The sequence below is a fragment of the Cynoglossus semilaevis genome, chromosome 7 (genome assembly GCF_000523025.1).
Source record: "Cynoglossus semilaevis isolate Cse_v1.0 chromosome 7, Cse_v1.0, whole genome shotgun sequence".
NCBI lineage: Eukaryota > Metazoa > Chordata > Actinopteri > Pleuronectiformes > Cynoglossidae > Cynoglossus > Cynoglossus semilaevis.
The window spans coordinates 2,471,112-2,498,157 of record NC_024313.1 but is presented as its reverse complement, the minus strand read 5'-3'; the positions used below and the strand labels follow the sequence as shown (position 1 = coordinate 2,498,157).

The following is a 27,046-nucleotide window of genomic DNA, read 5'->3' as shown; positions in this document are numbered from 1 at the left end:
CGCCTACAAAATACTTGATGTTTTTGCTGGAGGACTCCTGCTGGCTACAGTTATAGTGTTTCTGTGCATCAAATATGACCACACCTCATCATTTAAACTTTTATTACACTATTAAATATAAAGTTTAAATAGTGAGGTGGTGCACATAAAGTACACAGAAAATAATTTACTGTGTACTTTTTGTTTTCTGTGTTTGCTGCACACTGTACACAGAAAATAATTTACTGTGTACTTTATGTTTTCTGTGTTTGCTGCACACTGTAGAAACCAGACTTTCTCAGTGGAATGGACTTTCTTTTTGTGTAAAGCAAGATTTGATTTTATCAAAAGTTGAAATATGATTATTACTTTATATGATGCATTTTAATTTACAGACTTTTGGTCCTAATGTTTTAGCAAATATTTGACAATTTTTAATAAAGTTATTTCAGAAGGTTAACGTTGCAGAGAAATACCTGCTACAAAGAGGAGTGGACAGAAGTGACTACTGGTGGAGAGATGGAGCAGTAATTTACTCCTATATAAATAAACTGTATTAAATTGTATTTTATATGAAACTATGTCAGTGCCATATATGAATGTACCTGGTGAATTTCCTGTTAGTGAGATGTCAAACTACAGGGACACAGGTGGTGGGAAACAATATAAATAAATATATAAAATCAACCAAACATTTCCCAGCAGCCCGCAGTACTCCAGGATCGTTTGAAATTGAAAACCTCTGCCTTTTAACATCATGTTGACACAGGTGAAAACTGTCTCAAAAGACTAACATTTGACAACCGCCTTGAAAATTTGACTACTCCCCTGCAGCTGCCACTTCTCTGAATATTAATGAAATCATCTGTTGACGACAGAGTTAGAAGATTGGACCTGTAAGTCAAGTTGAGTCTGTTCATTTCCATGAAAAAAGAGAGGGCCAACAGAAAAGAGACTTTACATCCAGCGGAATTTTTTTCTAAACATATATACCTTGAGTACCTGGATATAAAATTGATATTCCCCTAGTGCAGGCGTTTACTCATCATTTCAGGAATATTAAATTCAGATTCATCCCGCTGCTTTGCCGAGCGCGCCGTGACATGCTCTTGACACACATCCAGTCCACTTAGCTCCTCAATCAAATTGACAACAACAAAACTGTTGCACTGGCAGCAGCACGGAGACCTCCTCCTGGTTGGCTGCTCCCTGCACTTAACTTTCTCAGCAGCATCACTCAAGGCCACACGACTTGACTCCATAAATTATGCATACTCTCATATTATCCTGCAGCTTATGCACTGCAACTGTCATGAGCATTGTGGCCACTCTTGACCAACGAGGATCTTGATTGGTCATATAGCATGTCAAATTCTCAAGTGGTGAGAGGTCACAAAGGTCCTTGTCCAGGTGGATTATGTTACCGATAGATGTAAGCCAGAGGCGTGATGCACCTCCGGTGGGACCAGTGGGAAATAGGATATCGGGCTAAGGAGAGTTGACAGCCCTGCAAGGGAAGGGAATGGAGAAGGGAAGAAAAGACAGGACAGCTCTATAAAGGAAACGGTATTAGGGAAATATAAAAGAGTGTAAAAATAAGCCGTGGAAAACGGGTAAAAGACATATCCTTACTGAAGTCATGCAAGCATGCATTCAAATGTTAAATTCATGTGCAACATAAACATAAAGCACACAAACGAGCACACACACACTGTCAACTATGTATTAAAACGGCGACTCCACACTTTTCCCTCAGCTCGGTAAAATCCAGACAGGAAGCACTCTCCTGCTCGTACTGAAAACCAATTAATCGATGCAAAGACAGACAAAACAAAATCATGGAATACCGTCTTCCCACAAGGCCGTGCTGCAGGGCACATATGGTGCGGTAGATGTATTTCATTCTCAGAAGTGCAATCGTCTACTAAGGCGGTCTCTTCGGATGAGATAACTGATAGAACCTGCGGTCAACGAGGGAAATTAAATAGATTCTTTTCTTAGGCTGCAGCCGTGCAGATGGCACAGGAGCCTGGCCTTCCAAATGTGCGTTCATGCAATGAAGACACGAGCGATGGATTGTCAAATTGATTTAAGTTTTCTTCTGTTTGTCAGATTTGCCTCTGCTCCTCATATCAAGCTACTCAGTGTTAAAGCTTAAAAGTGATTAAAAAAACAAAACAAAACAACACGTTTTTTTGCTTGAAAGCAGCACCAGCACTCTGCGATATTCAAACTTGTTTGTTCATTTACAGAGTTTCACCAAACAAGTTCACAGGACCAAAAGTGTTAGCTGGTAAATAGCACCTCACACTGTAAAGGTGAGGTCTGGAAAGATAAGGTGCTAACTAGACCCATGGGGGAACAGTCTTTGGAATTATAGCAGCAGCTAAAGGTTCAGAGTTTGACTCACGTATATGCGTCTAAATTCACAGCACACAGAAGGTTGAATGAAAACAGCAAAGAAAAAAACTATATAAGAAACATTTAGCACCGTTTCAAGTCCAGCAAGGTCTGAAAACATCCTTTGCGTGAGGTTTGAAACTGCTTGAAAACTCAGCAGAAAATAAGCACAAGATGAGGAGCAACGATTGCTCCGTATTCTGACAGACAGCAGCTGTTGAGTTTTTGTACTGCGATGGTGGAGTAATGAAGGTGTACCAGACAAGGCTGAGACAAGGACAACAAACGTCCGCAAACGGGCTGTAACACGCAATTTAATCTGACAAAAACACGGGAAACGGGGTTCTTCCCGCCCTTAACTATGGTTGTTTGTGAGAACTGCTGCTCAAAGTCATACATTAAATCCCTTCACCCTTAGTTTCATCATGAGAACTGCTGCTCAAAGTCATACATTTAATCCCTTCACCGTTAGTTTAGTCTAGTTAGTCTTAGTCTTAGTAAGCTAAGAGTTGTCATCACAAAAAGTTATTTGTTTTCATCCGTGATTTTAAAATTTGAATTGTGATATAAAAAAAACTCTGCTGACTAATTCTCTAACTTAATGTTTGCTTTAAAAAAAACGAATTACCAATTCCTTATCACCGCCGCTGATACTGTTATGGATCACAGGAAGTAGAAGCCAAACCAAACCGACCAATCGGACGAAAGGCAGGGCCGACCAATGGCAGCGGAGCAGCCGATCGCAGAGACAAAACTCAGATACAAATGTCATAAAATCACACTTGGTGTCTGTCAAAGTCATAGAAATATAATGAACTAATCTCATTCTGCATCAAAAGACGTGTGTGTGTGTGTGTGTCTTTAACAGTGAGGCCACCAATGAGGCTTTGACTGGGAAAGCGTGTGTGTCAAAATAGAACAAAGATGACTGACATCTGACTGATGAGCTGTGAAGCTTCTCAGATGTTGCGTTGGTCGACCACTGAATCAATCACCCCACAGGGATAAATGGCTCAGTCCGGCAGCTCAATCAAAAACAAACAAACAAACAGACATCCACAATAATGATTAGCCCTGACCAGTGGTTTGACACCTTCACACCTAAACATTCATTTTTCTACAGTAATTTACTGCAGCTGCTTTTACTAAACATAGCTCCATACTGAAAAAGAAATGTATGAAAAATTCAAAAGTATGAAACTGTGAGCCTGTCAAGTTTTTTGGTTTGTTGTGGTTGTTTTTTTTTTTTGGTTTTTTTTTATAAACCAATACTAGCATGAGTCAGCATTCTTGTTTCTTGCCTGTCTAGACAGGAGATGTGTGACACCTCAAAATAACACCTGACTTAATCCGCAGCTCTGGTTTTCCTGTAGACTGATTAATGATGCTGAGGACAACAAACACAAAGATCAATCGTCAATATCAAAGTAATGACTACAATCCACCATCCCTATGAAGAGCATTTCTCTTTTGCATATTTTTCTCATATTCTTACATCTTCAGTATTCATGTCATATGTATTAGTCACCAATGATGGCAAGTATAAAAACACAATATTTGACCTGCAGCAATATACAGAAAATGGATTCATCTACAATATCTATGATCTACATTCCACATATTTTTAAAAAATATTATAAAATGAGGTGTATTAGGTAGATATTAGAATGCAGTTTCCAGACACTTAAATGTTGCACAGAGCTAAGTGTGCTTGGGTATAATGACAGTATTTCTTGTGACGGGACACAGGGCTAAAGACAAACCAACTGGTGTCTTACACGAAGCTTCACGTCAGCGAGCAGCACGTCGCATCTTCTCCGTGTCTTGTTTAGTGTTTGGTTCGTTGCATCATTGTCTTCAGTGTTCCTGCCCCTGTTGGAACTCTGGCCCCGGCTCCTCACCTTCGTTTAGCCCTGATGGTTCTTTGAAGTTTTAGCCTCAAAGACCTGCTTCATGTCTCGCATGAGAACGTGTTTCTCCCTATGTGAGGGTAATATCAATAAGGCTGTGACTGTGCTATTGTGATTTAATGGCTGTGCTATGGAATGAGTAGAATTAAGGAGAATCTCTAATTACTTTTCTTAGTAAAAAATCATTACCACTTGATTATCTTGATTAACGTTACCCTTGTGTTTTTGTGCTTACTTTGCATAGTAATCAGCTGTTTTGTGTGCCTGACATTTTTTTTTTTTCCTTTTGTGAAAAAAAGAAAAGTGATTAGGGCGATTGTGCAGTTGTCCACTAGCTGGTACTTTTTTTATATATAAAAAAGTTCGGATCTAAAGTTCAGGCCCACCTGCCCCACATAACGTCAACAGAAATCTTTACAAATGACATTTACTCCACGTTATATAAAAGACTAACAGAATATCATATGAATTCTTGTCCATGCTGCTGCTGCTGCAGCTGCTGCTGCAAATCTTAATTACTCCTGTTCTGAGACAGAAGCTCAGTTGTCAGTTAAGCAATACTGTGTGAGAATTGCAAGACAGAGAACAGGGACACTCTCTGACACATCACCAGTGCACTCTCTCTCATGTATAGAGGATATACACTCTCATGTGAGGTCATACTAATGACACAGGCTGAGAAAAAAGATAATTTCATATATATTATAATTAAAAAAAAAATACAAGACTGTTTACAGCCATTTCTGCTTCATTGTGTCAGCCTCAGACTGGATGCGAACGCCTAGACAAATGACTTGTGGGATTGATAGGTGCTTCTTTCACACCTCCCTCTCCTGTTGTACAAGGCTGGACCTTCATGCTGTGAGAGCTGTCACTTTACTGGCTGTCTCTCACTGCCTGAAGAGATTAAAAACAATCAGTCAGACAGATGGATGTCACCGTGAGCGCTCCGGCGAGTGCTCCAACAGACCACTTGATGATAATAAATCGCTGCGTTGGGATGTTACCCAGTTGGATACCAATTAATCTGGGCTCAGACCTGGATCAAAGTCAGAAACATTATTCAGACAAAGGGCACTTAATAGTTAGAAGCTTTAGATCACACCGAATGGTGGTACCATGGTGCATGATCCACAATGTCTGGGGGCGGGGGGGACTTGGCGGGTGGGGGTCTTCAAGGTGTTCAAGGACTCCCACACTGACGGAACACCAGGGATTCCATTTACAGATGTTGCATAATGTATATATATTATTAAAATTGGGCGATCTAGTATTTCTGAGGATTCAGTGCATTAATGGATCAGTGATAACAGGGATTGAAAATGGAACTGAAGAAAACTCCTTCCGTTTGCTCCAAGGCATATTCTGTTTTGGCACTTTGTTTTAGTTTTTCCTCTTTTCTTTTGTCGAGTGAAGCTTCGATTCACTTTAAAGAATAGAAGATCAAACAGCTCCCCAAGGTGAGGGTCAAAAGGTCATAGGCTGTATTGCTTTGGCATAGATGCATGAAAAAGCTTATATACTAAGTTTAAGAATTAGAAAACTTCCCACTCATACGTTTGACTGGAAACAACTCAAAAAGACAATCCTGACTTTGATACAGATGAATGTTGCTGAAGGGGACATACTCAAAATGTCTCCAGAGTCTGTTTAAAAATAAACTCTTCAACAATTCAAGCACTATTCTGAGTTTTACAGTATGGAACAAAGTTCAGAAGTTTGTCAGAATTCAAACTAAACTGAATCCATTTTTTTTTTTTTATCACTATCTATTAAGGCTCATTTGAAACCAATTAGTTTTTCACAGTGCAGTGACAAAGGAGTTAGCACTAGCGATGTCACAGATCTTCTTCTACTTCTATTTCAGGGTCTGTAAAGGTGCTGACATCTGCCATTTTATTTATATAACACATGGTACTATAGTTATGAACCTCTGTTTGGTTAACTGCCTTCCTGAATTTAGCCAATTGAGTTTGTACCTAAAATAACATATTGTTTTATGTTTGGCAAGATATTTTCTTTGTATGCAATTAAAAAGTATACCTGCAGTAATATTGTTAACATACAAGTGATTATCATACAGGATTACCTCTGCGGTAACATGCTAGTACCGTTGTTGTGCATCTAGCGGTGCTAACAGTCATAAATAAAGGAATTCATGACATTATAAATGTTCATTTAAAAATGTAAAAAAAATCAACAAAAAAACTCCCAAACTATAAAGTGCAAGAGTTTACCTTTTTTTTGGCAACAATAGCAATAGGGTTTTATTAAATACATACATAATAAGGCCTTAAATCATTGCTACAGGAACCTGGCTACCTGCTGTAGTACAGTAACTACATTTACTTTGCCGTAACCAAAGAACCGATGTTCCAGGTACCATCTCCATTTTCAGGCATAACAGAGTGACTGTGTTGCCAACGGCTGCAGCGAGTTCAACAGAGAGATGTAGCTGCTCACAAAGTGTCCTTCAGGGGAGATATTTGTGCTTTTGAGTTTTGATTTCTCAGCAACCATTTCTTTCAAAAGTTAAACGTAACAAAGTCGAACCTTTCAGACGCACTGAAGAGAAAAAGACAACTAAACATAGCACACCAGTGTGTTTTCAAATAGTAGGCATTTTTTTCTTCTTCTTCTTCTTCTTCTTCAAAGGAAGCATGTCATCAAGGCCAGTCAAGAGGGCAATTAAAATGATCAGATCGCTCCTTGCAGCAGCACGTGAAGAGCATTTCAACAATTCTTCAAAAAAGGTCTCTGGGCAGCTGCAAGAAGACGGAGCAGAGAAGAGCACCAAGAGGCAGCGGCAAGAAAAGAGTCGAGTTTACAACAAGAACCAAAGGCCTAGGCTTTGTTATTTCAACTGCGGCGTCCACTGAACAAACTTATTTATCACCACAAGAACAAATAAAAACACGCTGGAACTGTCATTGAGAAACTGAACGCTGTAATTAAACAAAGACAGAGCTGCACTTGGGAACACACTCCATGGTGATCCGTGGCATCTGGAGTGAGTCATTCCACTTGACACGGCAGCGTTTACAAACGTGTGTATGCAATAAAAAATATGAACTGGAACACGGTGGAAAATAAGTACCAATGCTTCAAAAACCTTTTTTTTTTATAACTTTTTTTGAAAGAGCCGATCACTTAACGATGATGCATGTTTTTTAAGCATGCATTCACACATGTATTTATACAATGATACATTTATATTTACAAAAATAGTGTCACAGCAAGTGATGTGTTAGTATGGTGGTTCCTCTGTTTTTTGTTATCGTTCACTGCAGTGGTGATGCATCACATCAGTACAATAGAGGCTGGACAGCAGTTGTTCACTGGATTGTTATTGGTGCTTCCAGTATCTAAAAGGGCCACCTGCAAACTGGAGCGCTTCCAAGAGCATTCCGAAGTGCCCATCAAAATTGCCACGGGGAGATAAACAGCAGGCTCGCTGCCCTGAAACCGTACCAGGCCACACAGTGTTGTTTCCTCTTTTCATTAGAGAAGGTCAGAGCTAATTTAGGAGGTTTCCCAAGAATGGGGTGGTTACATATGTGAGGGGAGGTGAGGGGGGTAGAAAGGGAGTGTGGAGACAAGATTGAAAGAGGTGAGTATTTAGCCCCGTTGCCATGGCGGTGGATGGGGTGGGATGGGATGGCAGGAGAGCTGCTCCGATACTGATAAGACAAGTGAAAGGAAATAGGGGTGATTACACCCACATAACTTTCCACACACTCTTGAATAAATGCAGTGAAAGGGTGTTGCCACAAACAGCAGAAGTTGGTTCATTCTAGACACCGCAACCTACCACTGATGACCTAAACCACACTGCTGTGAACATTACATACACATCCTGACCACAAGTGCAGTGGTGATGTGAATTACAACCGTCTTTTACACTGTATTTACACTGACTTATGTTTTACTTACTTAAAAAAAAAACAAAAAATGCTCCTCGGCTAACAGGTAACCTTTTAGCAGTCAGGCCATGGTGCTAACCACATCTTCCACAGACCCTTGATAGAATGTACCAATTACATTGTTGATAAAACATTAAATCCTCCAGGACATAATAAGTCTATTAATTACAACTTAAGCTAACATCGCTAGATTAAATATTTATAGTGCGCATGCAAATACGAATCCATCACCTGTTTCCTTTCCTAACCCTGTGCCTCAGTGTGCCGTGTTAGAGCACTAGACTCTGTAACTCCATTCTCCATCCTTCTCTAAGAAGGTTGACTGGTGTGCTCGGAAATGTCACTTTAAAAAACCAAATTATAATCATAAAAGGAAATCATGGTGACTATTCAAATGGCTTAGAAAACCTCACATGGTCAATTTCTAAAAGTATATTTCTAATAGACATTGTGGCTTTTTTTCTACTTTTAACAGGTTTTTAAGCCAAAGGAATAAATAATACAGAACAAACCAAACGTGCATCCACCACAAGAAACGTCACATGTAGTAATATGTGTCATATTACTAAAATCCAACCCAGAGAATAACCCATCTTATCATCATTAATGCGTAGAAGACACGCGCTGCGTTTTATTTACTACGACCTAAACGAGGAGGTTCTGACAGGAGTGAATATAATCTTCACCTCTGTTGTGTCACCCTGCCTTCCATACTGCCATTTCTCTGTTTTCCATTTATAAAACAACATCGTTTGGAAATCGCTTTAACATTCAACTAAGGCTGCAGATGAATGCTGTCAGCAGGCTGTCACTGTAATGTTATTTCAGGTGCGGGCTCTGAGAATATTGATTGGATTATTTTTAACTTGCTCATGTCCACGACTCCACGCCGTACAATTTAAAATGATATCCAATGCCAATATAACGTAACCAACGAATGCAAACACAATGGAAGCATTAGTGTTAAACACAGCAGAGGCCCAAAAAGATAAACTGTGGGTTTTTTTATCATTTACTTCTGCAGATTTGAGTTGCACAGTGAACGTAGCACAGCACAGACTGCAACATAAATGTTGTTGCTTGATCAGTAAATGCTCAGACTGATCGTATATGTCTCTGCAGTGCATCCTTTACACCTTCCTTAGAAGCGTGACAATTATTCACAATCATAAAACTAACAACACGTTGTAAAAACTCTTAGCGACCTTTACGGCCTGGGTTATTGATACTTAGACAAAGGAGGAGTAAGGTTGAATCGCTGAGGGACCGGAGACCAATGTTTAATTCAACAAAGTGGAATACAGAAGAAAAACTATTAATGATTAAACACATTATCACTAATTGAACACAGGAACCATCTCTCTTTCTCTTATTAATAAGGACCAGGGTGAAGGGTGGGCTAAAGGACCTTACTTATCAATCTGGTCGAATCAAAGCAAACGGGCAATGACAAATGTTTTTTGGCAATTTTTCTTTTTCTTTCTACTTTACCGCACACCAAGAACTGGTCCAGCCTCACAGGTGAAGGACAGTGAAAATGAAGTCTGAACACTGAACTCTAACAGTATGAAATAAGGGTTGGCCACACACTGACAAAAGGCAGAGGGAGACAGAAGTGTTTCGGCGATGATTGATAACTTTTCACGACCCAAATGACTGAGTGCTACTTGGCACGAGAGGTGCTGAGCCTCAGAGCCCAACTTAAAATGATAAATGACTCTGTCCATAATTATTCATCGATTACCTATACTGCTTATTTTGGGGGAAACTTGAACAAATCCGAAAGTGATGCTGAGTAAAAAGAAAATAAAAAAAACACCTATAATTTATTCAAACCTATTCAGCTACCATTATTTTTAGTTTCGCCCAACCTTTTGCTTTCATTTAAAGAAAATAAAAGATCCAAACATTATTATCCTTTACATTACTCCATATACATACACACACAACTCATGAAGTTTCCAAGGTGAACAAATAAATGTATGATGTCGAACACCAACCCACGATGCTATGATGCTAAAATAATCATGATAATATTTCCTCCTCCTATTTTCTCACACCACTTGAGTCCCAAACTTCCCTCACTGTACGTGCACCAAACCAGTCCAGTCCACTTCATCTCAGGTAAGTGAGCTCCTTCAGATGTTGTCCTGCACCCACCTTTCTTAATCTTCGATTTTTATGCCTCCTCTGAAGCGCTCCGACCGCCCTCGAAGAGGCTTTCTCACACTTCAAAAACCAATGCTCTAAATGGATAAGACGGGACTCAAAAGTTTCTGTGAAAAAAAAAAAAAAACTTACACTAATACCAGAGGGTTCTTCTTGGTGAAACCATCACCAAATCATCCAGGCTAAGAACTGACACTATGAGGACATATGGTCTGCTCACTTAGTGTCTGGGTGTTTTCTAAGCTGTAGTACTGATATTTTTTATTGCTTTATGAAACAAATGTGACTAAATGACCAATGACAAACATGTAGACATGAAGCAAAGAAGCGTAAAAACATCATCATCAGGAATGATCAAGATAATAGACTGCACTTCCCACAGCTGTGGTGGCATTAAAGGAAAAGTCAACGTTAATATTGCGAAGTCCGACTTTATATGTTGATGTAAATCACGATAAATATTAAAGTCTATAACAGAATGTTAGACTTCAATCATAAGAGCTTTCACTTTCACTTGCCCGCGCCTCACCCTGAAGCTGAGCCAAACTCCATTAAACACTCTGCTGACTTGATTGCTTGGGAGACAGGCCCTGTGCAGTAGTATTGAAGTTAATTGGACTCATTTGCATGGTGTTGGGTTGCAGTGTCTGTGTCCTTAGTGGAGTGGAACATTAAGTTCGTCAAGTACGTCTACTAAGTCCCACTACTGCACTACCGCAACTTCAGAATATACCGTATCCCCAAACACAGTACAGTAAATATTTGTATTTGTGTTTCCATTTTGGAAAAATACAGCTTTTCATTTCCATCCTTCATCGATCCACTCTTACCTATGACTCAATGACCTTTTATCGTCATTAGATTTGTTGTGGATCCGTCCCTGGCTGAACCAATGGTAACATTAAGGAGTGAGTCCAGGTTAGTTCCATCATACATGCTTATAAGCATCATCCAAATTCATAAGGACTTGAAAGTCAGACACCGGCACGGAGGACTGGATGTCACAACCTCTCTATATGAAATAGATCTTTTTGAAGAATGTTAGAGATGCCTTCACTCTTTGATTCAAAGCATGGTTTCTATCTTATCAGAAGTATCAGAGAGCCAGCAGGGACCCTGAGGCGGGGTGTTTTAGTGATGGATCACGGTCAGTGAGATGGGAAACGAGGGAGGAGGACGCAAGAAAATGAGAGTGAGAGAGGGAGAGAAAGAGAGAGAGAGGCTGATAGTCACAAACAGCTGAATGTTGTGGCAAAAAAAAAAAAACTGAGCTCTCCAACAGCTGAATGTTGTGGCAAAAAAAAACTGAGCTCTCAGATCTAACACCGACTTGCCTCTGCATCACCTCAGGATCCTTATGTAACTGAAGTGCTCATGATAGCAAACATTAGCACAACATCTTTGTTTACTGTGATCAGTAAATTTGAGTTAAAAATTGATGAAAAGTTTGATTATTTTCATACAAAGATTTTAAATATTGTATAAAAAAATATTGTCTTAAACATAAAAAAGCATGTGTAAAAGTAATTGAATGTATACTGTGATTTTTTTTTAAAATAGGAAATACAGTTGTTAGCATTAGCTTTTCAACACTTACAGGAAAAAAAACACTTGTATTGCTTTGGTCTTCAACACAAAAGAAAAGGGTAATGAAATATTTAGAGAATATTTAATGAGAACTGATGTGTGTTTAAATATGCAAAAGTTAAAATTTAAGCTGCGGGTCATAAAATTACAAAGCATAACTAATCTATTCCAGCGGTGGAAGTCAAAAAACATGGGACAGAAAAAATGTTGCATGAATACGGATAATTTTTAACAGACAAGGTATAAAACGTTCACGTTCCAAGTTCTTTAAATCGTGTGAGAATCAAAGCTCGACAAAAAAACGTTCCTTTTTTTTTAAACTGCTTGTGCTCAGTTTGCTGTGCTCCACCATCAGCAATAACTTTAACTGAACAACTCCATACACACCAAAGTGAGGAAATATATGGTCAGGAGTGTCTCAGCTTGACTACATCAGTATTTTGTTCAAATAAATAGGATTAATTTTCTGTGAGTGTGAGCGCATCTGTGTCAGCAGCTGAATGAGCAACGGTTTTGAAAAGGTCCTACTGTAATCAGAACCAGTCGCTACGTCAGATTCGACATTTACATGACAGACAGATGATAATAATACCAGATTAAAACCAATTACCGCAAAACACACGCAGCAGGACCTGAGGTAAGACGACAGGCAAAATACTTTAAAGTATGTATATTTGCAACAAAGATAAGTCATTGGTATTTTACTGAATCGAAATTTTAGTATCAGCCGTCACTAAAAGATACTCTGAAATGTATTTGTAGAGGCAGCTCAACGGCAACGACCTTTGAAAGGAAGATGAGCGGAAGGCAGGTCCCAGGTTTTGGTTTTTTAGGGTGACGTAGTGAGACAAGAACAAGATGGAAGGAGACAATATGATCAGTGCTGTGACAAGACAGGGCAGCTTAAAGCTAATGGCATGTGATGCCCAGCTGCTGATTTAAATCTGTTGTGGCCATCTGTTTCCTTTTCCTGGTTGAAAATAGTCTCGCTCTAACAGGAGAGAACACCTCAGAAGTTGTGGTCTGCGTGTGTGTGTGTGTTAGTTGGCGGGTGGGTGGATATGCCATGAATTGCTTACATCAAGGTTTGCAGAGCCTTGAGGTAGATCTCCTGGGACCCTATAGAGTTTATTTGGGATAATGGCCATCAGTTAAACTCACAGCGACTGCTGGCCAAACAACTTTGTGCAGTTAAAATATCGTGACATGCCGGCACCGTCCGGATCAATTGTTCAGTAAGGCTGCATCTAACGTTGATGAATGTTGTTTTGCATTTGAAAAGGTCGCCCAGTGACAATGCAAAATCAATTGGTTATTAGTGTAAAGCCCCTTCCGCTGCCGAACAACATTAACCTGTTTGATGGAGTTACATACAAGGCAGTAGAGTTGTCTTTAAATTCCAGTTTCTGATACATATAGTGATAACTACAGCTGAGTTAAAGAGGTCAGACACATGACTACTGGATTAAGGATTTGTAGAAGTTCTAATCTGGGGACATCATTTTATAATTGTCCACTTCAAAGCCACAAAAACAGAACACTGAGTTGTTTTTTAATTCTTATCACGCCTAGGGAACATGGATGGTGCAGACTTTAAAATACTAAAATTGAAGGTCAGGAATTTTGTACATCATCAATGAATTTCTGTAACAGAATTCAAACATGAAGACAGACCAAACGGTAACAGAATTCAAACATGAAGACAGACGTTCCAAACCAATTTCAATTTGTACCTCGTCTGTGACGATCTTACTTTTTATTTTTAAGAAAGTAATAAATGCACGTTCCTGTCATCTGCCGCCTTCCGTTCTGTTACGTATCGTGATGAATGAGGTGACTGCCCCCCCCACCCCCCCACTGCTGTGTGTCATTGCCGTCACCTTCATTATGTATGGAATTTTATTTTCAAATCATGAGTCTAAAAAAAAAACTTGTCTGAAAAGGCATGGAAAAAATGTCAGATTGAAGCCGCCTAACGCTCTCTTTTGGTCTCAGATCTTCTGAGTTGTTGTTTATGTTGCTTCCAGACGTAAACACTGAGAGTGAAGGACACTATCAGAACAGGAGGCAAAAGGATAAAAACGCTATGGGCAACATTTATATAAGGATAGAAGTCCTCCACTTCAACAAAATCAAAAGCATGAATTGAGCATTTTGCAGAGGCTAACAAGTACATGCTTCTTTGAGCCCGCGCCTCGTGAATGCCCTGCGAGGCTACAGTGCATGCATAATTCCTCAGAGCTTTAAATCTGTTGACATTCCCCTGTTTGAACTCTACATTTTTCTAAGTCATTGCATGGTTTTTCAAAGTAGGAAGAGGTCTTTAACAGCGGCTGTGCCACAAGGCTGAGTGTTTCTCAAACTAGTCCTTCAACATCTGTGCAGACAGTTCGCGATAAGACTCGACACAGACGCCGTTCCATTAGCAGTACGCGTCAGGTCTGAAGAAAGTACAACCTTTGTGTGAAAGTGCATCTGGAGATACGCGGGCGCGTCTGTGAAATATCACGGCTATATTAACAGCCATCTTATAAAGAATGTATGTGCGGTCCTACACTATAATTGTACACTTCTGCCGGATCTAATTTGTATGGTACAAATCATCCCAGGCTTCGAGAAGCTACGACGCCGCCTCACACACTAATACCACGGCTCACTGAAAATGTACGCTGATTTCTTTTATTTGATATCCCTTTTTTATGTGATGGAAGTAATTTGCTGTAATGCGTGATCAGGGTGTTTTGAAAGAGCCATTTCATCTAACTGCGATGGCGCTTCTTTGTGAGAGAGCCAGCCTGTTCCTGTTCCTCTATCAAAACCAACCACTGTACACACTCCTGCTGCTCCAGCTAAATGACACCATGCAACCATCTGCATTCTCCTGCTCATATATTTGTCTCTCTGATTTTTCTTTCTTGCCCTATTTTTTTTTTTTTTTCCCCCCGCTGTCCCCTGACAAATGTAAGTTCAGACGAGGGGAACTTAAAAGGCAGCCAGGCTGGAAAAACTGAAACAGAAGTAAAGGCAATGAGTGAAATTAATATCAATGTTTGTCAGAGCAATCAGATAGCTCTTCATTAAAAGTAATTCATTCCGGCAGCTGTTTGCAGCCTCAGAGCCAAGTTTCAACTGATAACAATGATCTCAGCCATTGTATAAAATTACAATTTCAGTGAGTGGAGAAAACCTGGATGGAACAAGGCTTTATCTGGCCACGTTTGTTTTGGGACGTCTGACGCTGCACTATTTCAGGGACTTTGTTCATAAAAAAAAAAAGTAACAGTTTTCAAAACAGCCACAAAGTAGGTGTTTTTCTCTGCACTTGGATAACTAAAGTAGTACAGTCAGTAGTCAGGGTTGACTATCAATTGAAGAGTCAACCTTTTCGGGTGAAAGGCTCTGTTTATTAATTAATCATTGGTTAATTTAATCACTACTGTTTGGGACAGGGCTGAGCCTGTTGATTTAGCACAACTGCACTAATTAGCGCCTGTGGAACAAGGGTGGGGATGAAGTTGGTGAAACACAGGGTTTTTTATTTGAAGGGACACGCCGCTGCTGTTAATGACTTAATTTTTCACAGCACACCTAGGGTTCCGTGCAGCCACGGCTCCACTGAAGCAGTTACCACGTTAATTGCTATTTCCAAGGACATGATGACAAAACATATTATTTTAGCACATAGGTCCCTGTGACATAGTTGCCAGTAATAGCTGCTTAGTAGACATGGACAAACATGACAGGTGATTGACATGAAAATATGGTCTGTTAAAAAGAAAAACAGAGTGACACAACTTGGTTTCTTCAGTCAGTTCCATTCCTTCTTAAATGTAACTCATTTATCTATTATTTAACTTTCCTGCAATGAAGTTTTACCTTAAGGTGGATGACGTGACAAGTTCAAGTATAGTTTGTTTTTTTTTCCCAAAAAAAGGACAAAAGCCGTCCTACACAGAAACATCAAGAGATGAGGGGAGCCAAGAATCGTGCTCCTTCTCTCTGTCTCCTGCTCTCCATCTGCCAACACACTATTTGCATAGATCCATACTTGCATACGCACACAAACTGATCTGCAATGATGAGTAATAGTCTCTTTACCCCACTGATGGGAAGCCACACGGCAGACAATGACAGAGACAGTAATGCTCCATCATTCCTCCTGACGTCTTATCATCGCCTGGAAAAAATCCATTCATCTGCGGCATGGCTTTTATTGACACAGAGGGATCACTGACAGGTTCTGCCGATCATCATGCATGAAGCAGCACGACAGTAGGAAGCGTGTGTACTGCGTGTGTGGAGTTGCAGTGTTGCTAACAGACTTTGGCATTGCAATGACCTCACTGAAGAGTCGTGCAGCGAGGTCCTGTATTCACTGCACACAACAGACTTATTACACATATTATCCTATTTCTAAGAGTAAGTACTAATCAGAGAACCTCCTGATAATATTCAAACCTGAGATGAAACTGAGAGCAAATGAGGAGGTGCAACGTTTCAAGGTTGTGAATTTTATTTTTCATTTGTTTGTAGTAACAGTAATGGTGCGAGACTGCACACAAGCACATCTATGTGGGGGGTTTCGGGGTAGGGGTAGGTTTTTTTTCCCCTTATTTTTACACATTGCCTGACACTGTCAAGTCTTTCTCCAACTTACTTTTAAAACCTGGGATGAACACTTGTCTAGGAAGGCAAGGATTAGAGATTGATCCCATTATTCTTGAAATAATTTCTATGGCTTGGCAACTCCAGCATCATCCCTTATCAATGTCTGCCAAAAGCTAGGCGGTAGCCTCTTGAGCGAAAAAAAAAAAAAAAAACGCTCTGAGAAATAATGCTGCTCATGAACAGCAGGAATAAGCAAGAGGAAAAATTGAAAAGAAGAATGGTTGAGCGAAGGATAAAAGGGAGCCATGAGAATTAGATGATAAAGCCAAGGGGAGGCTTGAAGAACAGCTAAGCCAACAAAGACGACATGATACACGGTAGGAAGTGATACAAAAGGAGATGAGAGTGGGCAGCTTGAATGCATCCGGGGCTTTAGAGCTGCATCACTGGAGAAGGGACGGTAAGTTCTACAGGAGCAATCTTGAAAAGGTGTATTGGAGGTACACACGATATTTACTGCCAGCATATCAAGGAAAGTGTTCAGTCACACATTGCCCTTATTTTGAATGAATGATGACAATTTCTTTTACCTCTGCATTTATTTCTCTGTCAAATAATTTAATAATAATTGTACGACCAGAAACTTGCACTTAGGAAAAACAATCTTTAAACCTGTTAGGTCCTTCTTAATGAAACAGACACCTGCATCTGTCTACTAGCAACAAGAGGGCATGCACAAAGTGTCCAATATTATTTTTTTACATGAAAGTCTTTCCCAACAAAATTCCACCATAAGCCAAAACTCAGATTGCTAGAAACCAATTGTTCTATTGTTTGATGTATAATTATGTAAATCGTTCTTATCGGTGTTTTAAGAGATAGCTATAATCCAGCAAGAAAATTAAGCAGTGCACAGATAAAATAATGCATGTGACTTTGGCGCACCTTAAACATCAAAGTCTCACCAACTGGTAACATCCGCACATCAGAATTCCTGAGCAGCAAACCTGTGTAAATCAGCTTATCTTTCCTTCCCCTCAGCTAAAAGCTGCTGGTTTTCCTCACTGCATCACTCTCCGTTCGTGACCAGCTCCTAAGCCGCACACACACTTGCATGTACATGCACCAATGCCCATCGTTGGCACGGCGTTTCTAGCTGGAAGCTAACAAACCATGGCGACGCCGTGAACTAAAATGTTAGACATTTTGGCACCCTGCAAATTAGGGATCTGTGACGCCATTTATAGCCAGTGATCCATCATGTCACGAGCTGCAATGTGAGACGGGCCCTAAAATTTGGGCATCGTTTAACAAAGGAACGGCTTTTCGATGGTATCCTGCTTCCCTCTTTATTCACTCTGCGGCTGTAGGTCGGGGCTGAGTTTAATGCTTGTAGGGAGTAGCAAACAAAGAGGATAAATAAAGATCGCAATTTAGTACAGTTAGTAAAGCAAGAAATGAAAAATCCTCCATTTTTAATGTTGTGTAGCATTTGCAAACTGGCTTTTGCAGCACCAACAAATCTGTGCTGGCCGTAAAGGCGAAAAAAACCGCTGAACCCCGTCCTCCTCTGTTTTGCTCAGAGGCACGATGGCTGCCACCACACAGAAAGCACCGGTTATTCCTGCTTCTGTTAAAATGTTCTTTACATGGGGCAAAAATCAGAGATGACAGAATAATCACACCTTTACCTCCACCACAAAAAGGAAATAAACGCCGTAATGTGTGTGGCTTCAATCAAAAAGAAGAGAATTTGTCGATATCGTATGCTTTAATCAAAAAGAAGAGAATTTGTCAATATGGTGCAAATTCAGCTGGCTCGCTGCAGCCGTAACACATCCGGTGGAATACAGACAGAAGCGCTTGACGCAGAATGTTGCACTCCATTTTGTGGGCCAGGTCAGGTGTGCGCGTGTGTGTACACGCGTGTGCCTGTCTGACTGTTAATGTGTCACCAATCTACTTCAGTGAACAGCTCATCGCGAGGGTCTGACTAAATATACTGACCTTTGTGCCGTTCTGTTAAATTGACTTTTGTTAAAGGGCAGTTGTGCTCCTCAGCTAAATGTCAGTGCAGGATTTTTCCTCTTGTCCGTCTCTTGTTGAGCATGAACACTCACCCTCTCTGCTCATGCTCCCCGGTTCTTTGACAACACATCTCTGAGGACCGACGCCTGTTAATCTAAGTGATTTTGATAAAGGTACAAAAAAGGTGAGATTGGCTTATAGTATGTTTAAAAATGAATACAAGTGTTTGAATTGCTTATGCACCAGGAAAATAATGTGAATTAAAAATCACTTTGTTATTGCGTTAACAACTATCATTTGAACACTGTTTGCTGATGTGGAAGGAGCAGCTTTATGCACGCCTTTGCAAAACTATTACTGACTGTTTTCTATTGCTTTGGAATGAGTCTTTGTTTTTCCAAAATAACGGCTTTATTTGAAGCAACCCTAATGTTTAACTATGGTTTTTAATCACTTCCCTTTCTGTTGAATTAACAGTGCATGGTATGCAGATTATCTTTTAATTTTCCTGAGAGAAATAGAGTCAGAGTAAAGAGATGGATGGATGGATGGATGGATGGATGGATGGATAGATAGATACCAACCCTCACCATCTCCCTCATTATGTCAATAATCAGTTCGACTCACTCGTCTACATGGCAGACAGTGGTAACACAGGTGCCACTGAGCTCCTTTGTGTCAAACCACCTGAGACTAATAGAAAACATCAACGTCGGCTGTGTGTTTTCCTGCCACTGATCTTAACAAATGGAAAAATAACAGAGGAGACACCTGCATTTCTGTTTTGCGAATGCACCAAAGTATGAAAACAATGTTGTTTTCTGTCCAAGCCGTGATGTACAAGGTTGGATTTCATTTCAACAGACGGAGGTGTGCTCTCTGTAAGGTCTGCCGGGGTGAAGCGGGTAGAAATGAAGCACTGAAGAGAAATGCATTTTCTCTTGGCATGAAACAGGATGACAATGATGACTTCTATGGCATTTATTTATATAAAGGGTTATTCTCTAATGAAGCCGTATCATCACCTTGTAAAGATTGCATTTTTAATACTGTGAAATGTTTGTTTATGAAAACATTTAAATTGATTTACTACCGACATATCTGGTTGTATAAAAAGATGGAGGGAAAAAAAACAACCTTTTTTTCCAACCTCCAACTGGTGTTTTTTTGGTCAAATAACCCACTTGACACAAACAACAAATTGAAAACAAATTAACTTTGTGCAGCGCATACAGATTTGTAAACCAACCTTATAGTAAAAACCCAGGGCACATCAACACATTTACACATTAAACACTCTCACTTCCCACAAGGGGGACAGCGGGGGGAGGGGGGTGGTGTTAGGTACCAACATTTATTCAGTATGTTTCTGTAACTCACGATTGTCTGTGCCGACATTTGACCAGTTCAGGCCAAGCAATCAGCCCCGCAATTTGAACAGGCGCAGCAAACATCTTAGGAAAGACAAGAGCGGGGAGGCTGATGCAGGGGGAGATTAAAACGTGTTGCTCTTCGAGGAACCTCACTAAAACACCGCTGACAAGGTGAGAAGCATCAACGAACACAATGTCAACCACAACGAATGTACAGACGTGACCGCACGATGCCTCGAGCGGCAGCCGCTCTATCAAACAAAGCAAACACTGTTAATATTTATAATGGCAAACACAATCTTTGCTGCAAGAAAGATAAGTTGCACTGAGACGACTTCAATTCCAAAAAAGCACGTGTTTTTGGGGGTTGGTGTGAAATACAGAAGGAAAACAAATACATGTTAGTATTTATAAAATTGTCTCTACATATCTATCAGTAATCCTTGTTTTTGAAGCTGTTTGGCTGAAGAATGTCATTGATGCCAATGCCAAACCTGTCCAACCCTGAACAGCCCAAGTAAACATCCACTACCATTGTGAGTAAATTCATACATTCACACACAGAATGATAGATATGCCACAATTCCAAAAAACACAGACTCGGAGCTCGCTCTTGTGTGGCTAAAGGAATTGATTTTGTGTCGGTTGTATTTGAAGTTAAGTTCGGGACTAGATTTAACAACATCTGTAGATGATTATCTGCTCTGCGGCGCCCCCGCTCCTTTAATAATTCCTTAGAAACATGACATCTGTTCTTCTCTCCTTGTTTGGAAATGTTAAGTCCCACTGGCTACGACTGGATCTGATCCATTACTGTCCAGGTCAGAGGGCACGGCGGTACTGCTGGGACTCTGGGCCATCTCTCTTCATACAGTAGAGGAGTTCATACATACGTATCAGATACTGACATGCAGTATTACACACATGCATGTGCGTTCTGAGTTGTCAAATGTGACGGTCTAACTCCAGCCGTGGCAGCTTCAGTCGTTAGAAGCTCGACAGCTTCTGCTTCTCTTCCTAATCGATAGCCTGACAAAAACAGTAGAGATGGATGGAACCTGTTGTCCAGAAAGAAATACTACTCTTACAAAGGAGTCGCTGTACTTTCCCTGCTTTCCTTATTTGCATTGAGAAATTTGGACTTTCCAAAGAGAAAAGCAAATACACGTCAGCGTCAGGCGGCCACAGACAATCACAACCATTTCCAGTAAGGGATCAGAATCCTGTTAGAGTGCTTGCTGTGGTTTCTTTCCCCCACGCATGTCTATGAGGACTGTCTGTCTCTCCCATTATGATCGCAGCCATTTCTGCTGCTGCAAAACCAATTCGTCGCATCATCTGTCTTCTCGGCTTCTCCTTCCACTGTTTTCTTTCTTTTCTTTTTTTTCTTTTTTTAACCTTCCATTGCGGAACATCGTCCATCTCACCTCCACACATTACTACCCACCTGCAGTATGCTGCTGTCTGTGCTGGAGAGGTTGTTTAAAGAAATAAAACGCAATGATTATTTTATTACTAATACTGAATCCAAAGAAATGCACTAATCATAAAGTCCACACAATCAACAGAAAACATTGAAACGTCTACAGTGATAAACTGTGACCTCGGGGTGAAAGACAAGATCACACTACATGAAAAACGTATTTAATATGTCAGATAAAAAAAGAACTAAAGAGTCTAGACAATTAGATCATGCATATTAGATAGCTGCGGTACTACTGTGTGCAATAAATATTTAATTTTTTCGGGAGAAACTATCAGGTAAAATCAGCTCAATAGAAAATACCACCAAAATGTCACCCTGCCTCCGTCCACTCACACACCGCAGCAGTACAGTAGCAGTGGACTGGGATTTCACAGTCTTGTCGGGTCATTTGTATCACAGTCGTGGTTACAGTATTGTTAGCACTCCTGCAAAAGTGAAATAAGACAAGTCCTGACTCAGCACATGTTAAACAGCTACCCCTACAGGGCATCCATAGGAGCACGCGCTTCCCTGAGAGACAATAATTGTGCTCCCATCTCAATCTTCTCTGCCCACATAGAAAGACAGATATTTGTCTTGACGGGTGAATAAAAAAAAAGTTATAGTGATTGGGGAGTAAGTAATGGATCGATGCGAGGGAGGAGGAGGAGGAGGAGGAGGAGGAGGAAGAAGTCTGGGCAAGAGAAGAGAATGTGAGGGCAGGGTGAGACCGTGGGAGGACTATGGGATGACAGTGCCCACTTTAGGCCTGGCAGGACAAATCATCCACACTGTCAGTGTGAGGGAGTCAGCTCCAGTAAGACGAAACGGGGGAGACTTTTTTGTTTTGTTTTTTTATGTGTCAATTAGACTGGAGTGTGATTAAGAAAGGGGCTTTTTGGTTACAGATGAAAGAGAGGGAGAGAGAGGGAGGGTTGTCACATAATCAGATCTTAATTCCCCGCAGATTAAAGATAATAAGGATCCTCTAATGAGAAGCTGCGGATCGTTGGGTACAATAGGTCATCTATTAAAGTCAGGGCCACAGTCCCTGGCACAGGCGGTTCACAGTCTGAAAGTTTCTTCTACTGGAGGAGTGTCCCAAAGCTATGGGAGTGTGAGACAACGGTTGAACAAAAGCACAGCAACAACTTTTTTTTTTTTTAAAGGGCCAGCGGTAGCAGCATTGTAAGGACGACTTTTTGTTGGCAATTTTTGTGCATTTATTTTAAAATGTTTACTCAATAAGCACATCCAATTTATTTTTAATACTTTTAAATCAAAAATTACATAAATTGTAACTTCTAGAACTCTTGCTGCAATCCAGCCAGTCAAATACTTATTAAAATAAAATTATTTTTTATTAACATTTTGTATATTGTTTGGCAGTTTATTTGACTTGTTTTTATATTTATTTGACTGGTATAAGGTGACCAATGACAGTCCTAAAAAACATCTATTTTTAAATAAATACCTCTAATGTACAAAAACATGTATGCAGTAGCTGTATGTCCCTACTCATACTGTATCTAGTATAAGTTTCTGTCTACACTCTGAAGAGTATGAGCCAAATTCCTCCAGCTGAATGCAATCAGTAATTCCTAACCACAGACAGAGAGTCATTCTCAGCACAGTTCTAATTCAATATTAAAGTAATCCATTTAATCACTGTATGTGAAACGATATTAAAAGGCAAAAACCACCGTATGCCGACTCTCGTGACCTAATCTCTCCATTTATCTCAACGCTTCCCTCCGCTTTTATGTGGTTTTCTTCTTTCAGTTCAATTTCAGTTCAGTCCCTGGCATTTTCCATAGCTTTTAATCAAAGAACACTTGATGAGTCTGATTAAGGAGCAAGACTAATTTTCGGCTTTTCATCACTGTTCCTGCTCAGGCACGTAAGGTTTCGGGGGCTAAAAATGGTTCTCTGTGGTTCAGAATGGGGGGGGCTGCACATAGTCTGACGCTGATGCAGTGCAAATGGAATTGAATTCAGAGTAAATGCAATATTGACTCTGGACGGCAAATCCATGTCTTGACTTTCTGATTGAGTTACATGCTGCAGCCGTAAGGCCTGCTGACTGCATGATTTCCTATAAAAGCATGAGCCTTAACCTGTGGGAAAAAATAGTTTTGGGTTAAATAAAAATAGAACTCACTCGCGGCTTTGGGTTTCTCATTCTCTCACGCTGCTTGTGTTTTGTTTTTGTATTTTTTTTTTCTACCCACCACATCTTTTATGAATGTCGGCCTTTTCTCCTTAAATTCTTTATTGTCACAATCTCCCCTTCTCCCTACGTTTTCACCCGCTGCCTCTGTAATCAGAGTTGTGACTGAACACTGTTTACAGGGTCTTTCCCAGGGGTCCATCAGTCTGCCACATTCACATCACAGTTACTCTACTCTCTCTTCCCTTCATCCATTGTCCACAATTTGGTCTGATTACAGAGTAAAAGCACAGTTACTCTACTCTCTCTTCCCTTCGTCCACAATTTGGTCTGATTAAAGAGTAAAACACAAGAAACCTCCAGACACACACCACCAGCTGCAGAACTCACTGAATCACCGCTCTTTTCAATTCAATAATATAAACCAACAACAAGATCCTGGTTGCCTACCAGGATTTACTGCGACTAGTTCAAGCTAAGTATATTTTACTTTGGAAACAGATCACTACTGGGTTAGTACAGTTCTTTTTTTTTTTTTTTCATACCTCCAAACAAGAAACGGAGACGTTCATCACGTGTCTCCTTGTGTTTGCATCCGATGAGCCGATTGGCAGTAGTGACTGACTGCTCTTGAGGGAAGGCTGTAATTTCTCTGTCATATTGTGACTGATTGTAGCTCTGAAATATGTCACGGTTCTAACTCCCAACAGAAGTTTTTGACAGGGACTTTGACGTGTGCTTTTAGAGACAACGAGGCAGGCAGAAGGACCCCAGCTGCACGAGAAGGGACGAAACAATACTACTACTGAATAGTAAAATGTCAGTGCATTGTGTGTAATTACAGTGCCGTACAGTGAGTGTCAATAAATGTATACAATTCTTTTAAAAATAGTTTTAACAGGCACTAGCGCTCAGGGTGGACATATAGCCAAGCAGTCAAGTAAAATATTATAAATATGTATCAGAAAAAGTGAATCATTTCTTATTTAGAATCACATGAGTTTAAACTTTTTTTTTTCATAAATTTTACTGTCTCTAGCTTGAACTATGCTAATTCCAATTTACAAACAAATAGATTCAAAGGCAAAGGGGCAGCACAGCTGCAGATAAACAAGCTGAGTGAGTGTTGGATTTCCAATTCCAAATCAATACAACCAAAACAGAAATCCAGACTACAGGGTTGTTGTAGATCATTAGATTTATTCAAGAGCGGAGTTACTACGGATTTCCACCTTTTTACAAGGTGAATAAAAACAAGCCGTGCCGCAGACATCAAACTTCCTCCACGTTTTGCTTGGAGGCAGCCAACAACAGCACAACAGCAGATAGGATCACTTCATCAGCCAGTGTTCCACTGGGGATATGTAACATGAAAACTGAGTCATATCCTTGGCTTGTGGGCAAAACTAGTCTGTTTTCTGACTCCAGTCTAACAAATTCTGTTTATAGAAAGTGAAGACCACAGTGCAGGTGCATTAAATATGGATTCGGGTTCACCGAACGATTTCTCCTTCGGAGTACTCGAACGTGTAAAAGATTTCAAATTAATCACATTAACCGTCAACCATACCATGAAACCCTAATGGTTTTTCCAACCAATCACACCATCAAACTTAACCATCATTAAATGCTGCCGTTTTTTTTCTCCAGATACAGCGGCCTCATCTGTGAAAATATTTGTCTTATTTAAAAACAGGATGGGAGACAGTTCAGTCGCACACCGCGCTGAATTTGATTAAGCACGTTAAGGTCAGAGGGCAGTGTGGTGATTATCATACTGCTCGTCATCATTACTCTATTCGGTTTGTATTCCTTGGCGTTCTGCATTTGTAAAGAGTGAGAAGCCAGAAGAGCGTGCAATGAAGGAGAGAGAGTTCTAGAAGTTCGTGAGCCAACTAAGGTATTTTTTAAAACAAGTTATCTGATATTCAAAGAGAGTTCTAGAAGTTCGTGAGCCAACAATAGTTTTCTAAGGTATTTTTTTAAACAAGTTATCTGATATTCACACTCGTAAAATTTAACCTTTGTGAATCTCAAACATATAGCTGAAGGGGGGGAAACTCGAGCAAAGGTGTGTGAGGGGGGAAGAAAGCCGCTATCTTTTATTAGCCTGAAGTGCTGAAGGTGACACAGAGGAATGGAAAGCTTTGCAAGACGGAGGTAAAACATATTTACTCTATAAATAAATCATCAGCATAGGGTATATTTTCCCCTTTTCAACGGGAGACTTCAGGTAAAAAGTTTCACACGAGAGAAATCAACACTCCAGTGGAGCTGGGATAAAAGTACATGTGGGAGATGGGGGTCAGATTCCGCCATGGTGCAGCGTTCCTCTCCGCCTGTGTGTCCAACACCAATCCTTGTGGGCTATGGCATTAATACACCGGTATGTCAGGAGACAGCGATCAATGGATCTCTCCTTCCCCGAACGGAAGCACTCCATATTCAGCGGTTGATTTCACGGCTGGAAATCCGAGACACCACTTAATGGATGCATGTGTGTGTGGGTTGTGCGTGTGTATGTGTGTGTGTGTGTGTATATACGTGTGGCCCTGCACTTTAAGGTTATTAATCAACATGCAGAAGGTTTAATTGAACCTGACAAGGGCAGTAGAGTCTTTCTGGGTCTTTTCACAATTGCCAGTGTAATGAGAGCATTTATTACACTTGGTACCTCCTGCTGTTTTTATTTTTTCAACTTCTAACACTGAATGTTAGCAGTTTTTTTTTTAGCTTAGATATATGTTGTTTATTAGGTTAACTCTACAGGAAATCTGTGACTATTCTATCTAATTTGTGATAATGTATAATTTAAGACATAAAGACCAAATACATTAACAAACAAATAATATTCACCGTCTAAGGCTCAACAAAATGACCATATCTTACAAAACAGGGACCAAACAAACATAAGCAGTAGAGTTAGCTTGGCAGAGTGAAACACAGATGTAAAAGCGATACTAGTTTTGAACAACCTTGGGCTTTCAAAAGAATAGAAATATCCAGGGTCCATTTTTGTTTTTGTTTTCGCCTCTGTGTTTCTTCATGCTCACTCAGTGCATTTCTTTGCAAGGTGAACTTTAAAATGTCCTCTAAAAAATATTACTTTTTTTGCATTTTATATAACCTTTATTCTATCATTAACTATATATTTTGAAGAATTTCCCCCCATAAAATGTTGTAGTCGAAAAAAACATCCATAGTTTTACTGTCTAATCCCAGTTGCACTAACCTCTGACAAAAAGGGCAAGTGATATAATATGCAATATGTTACTGTTTGAATGTTGGCATCCACACTAATTCTGGTAACATAAAAAAAAAATCCAAAGAATCTAAAAATAACCTGGATATCTGTAAATTATCCAAGTTTACAGCTTCTATAATTAAAATTCCAAGTTAAGAGACTGGAAAGATAGCAGCTCAGATCCTGCTGA

At 40.1% G+C, this 27,046-nt stretch overlaps 1 protein-coding gene across 8 annotated transcripts in view; it reads right to left on the bottom strand.

The window, feature by feature from the left end:
- Window positions 1-27,046, bottom strand: part of nrxn3b (neurexin 3b) — a 243,031-nt gene that overhangs the window by 210,535 nt on the left and 5,450 nt on the right. The window lies entirely within an intron of this gene.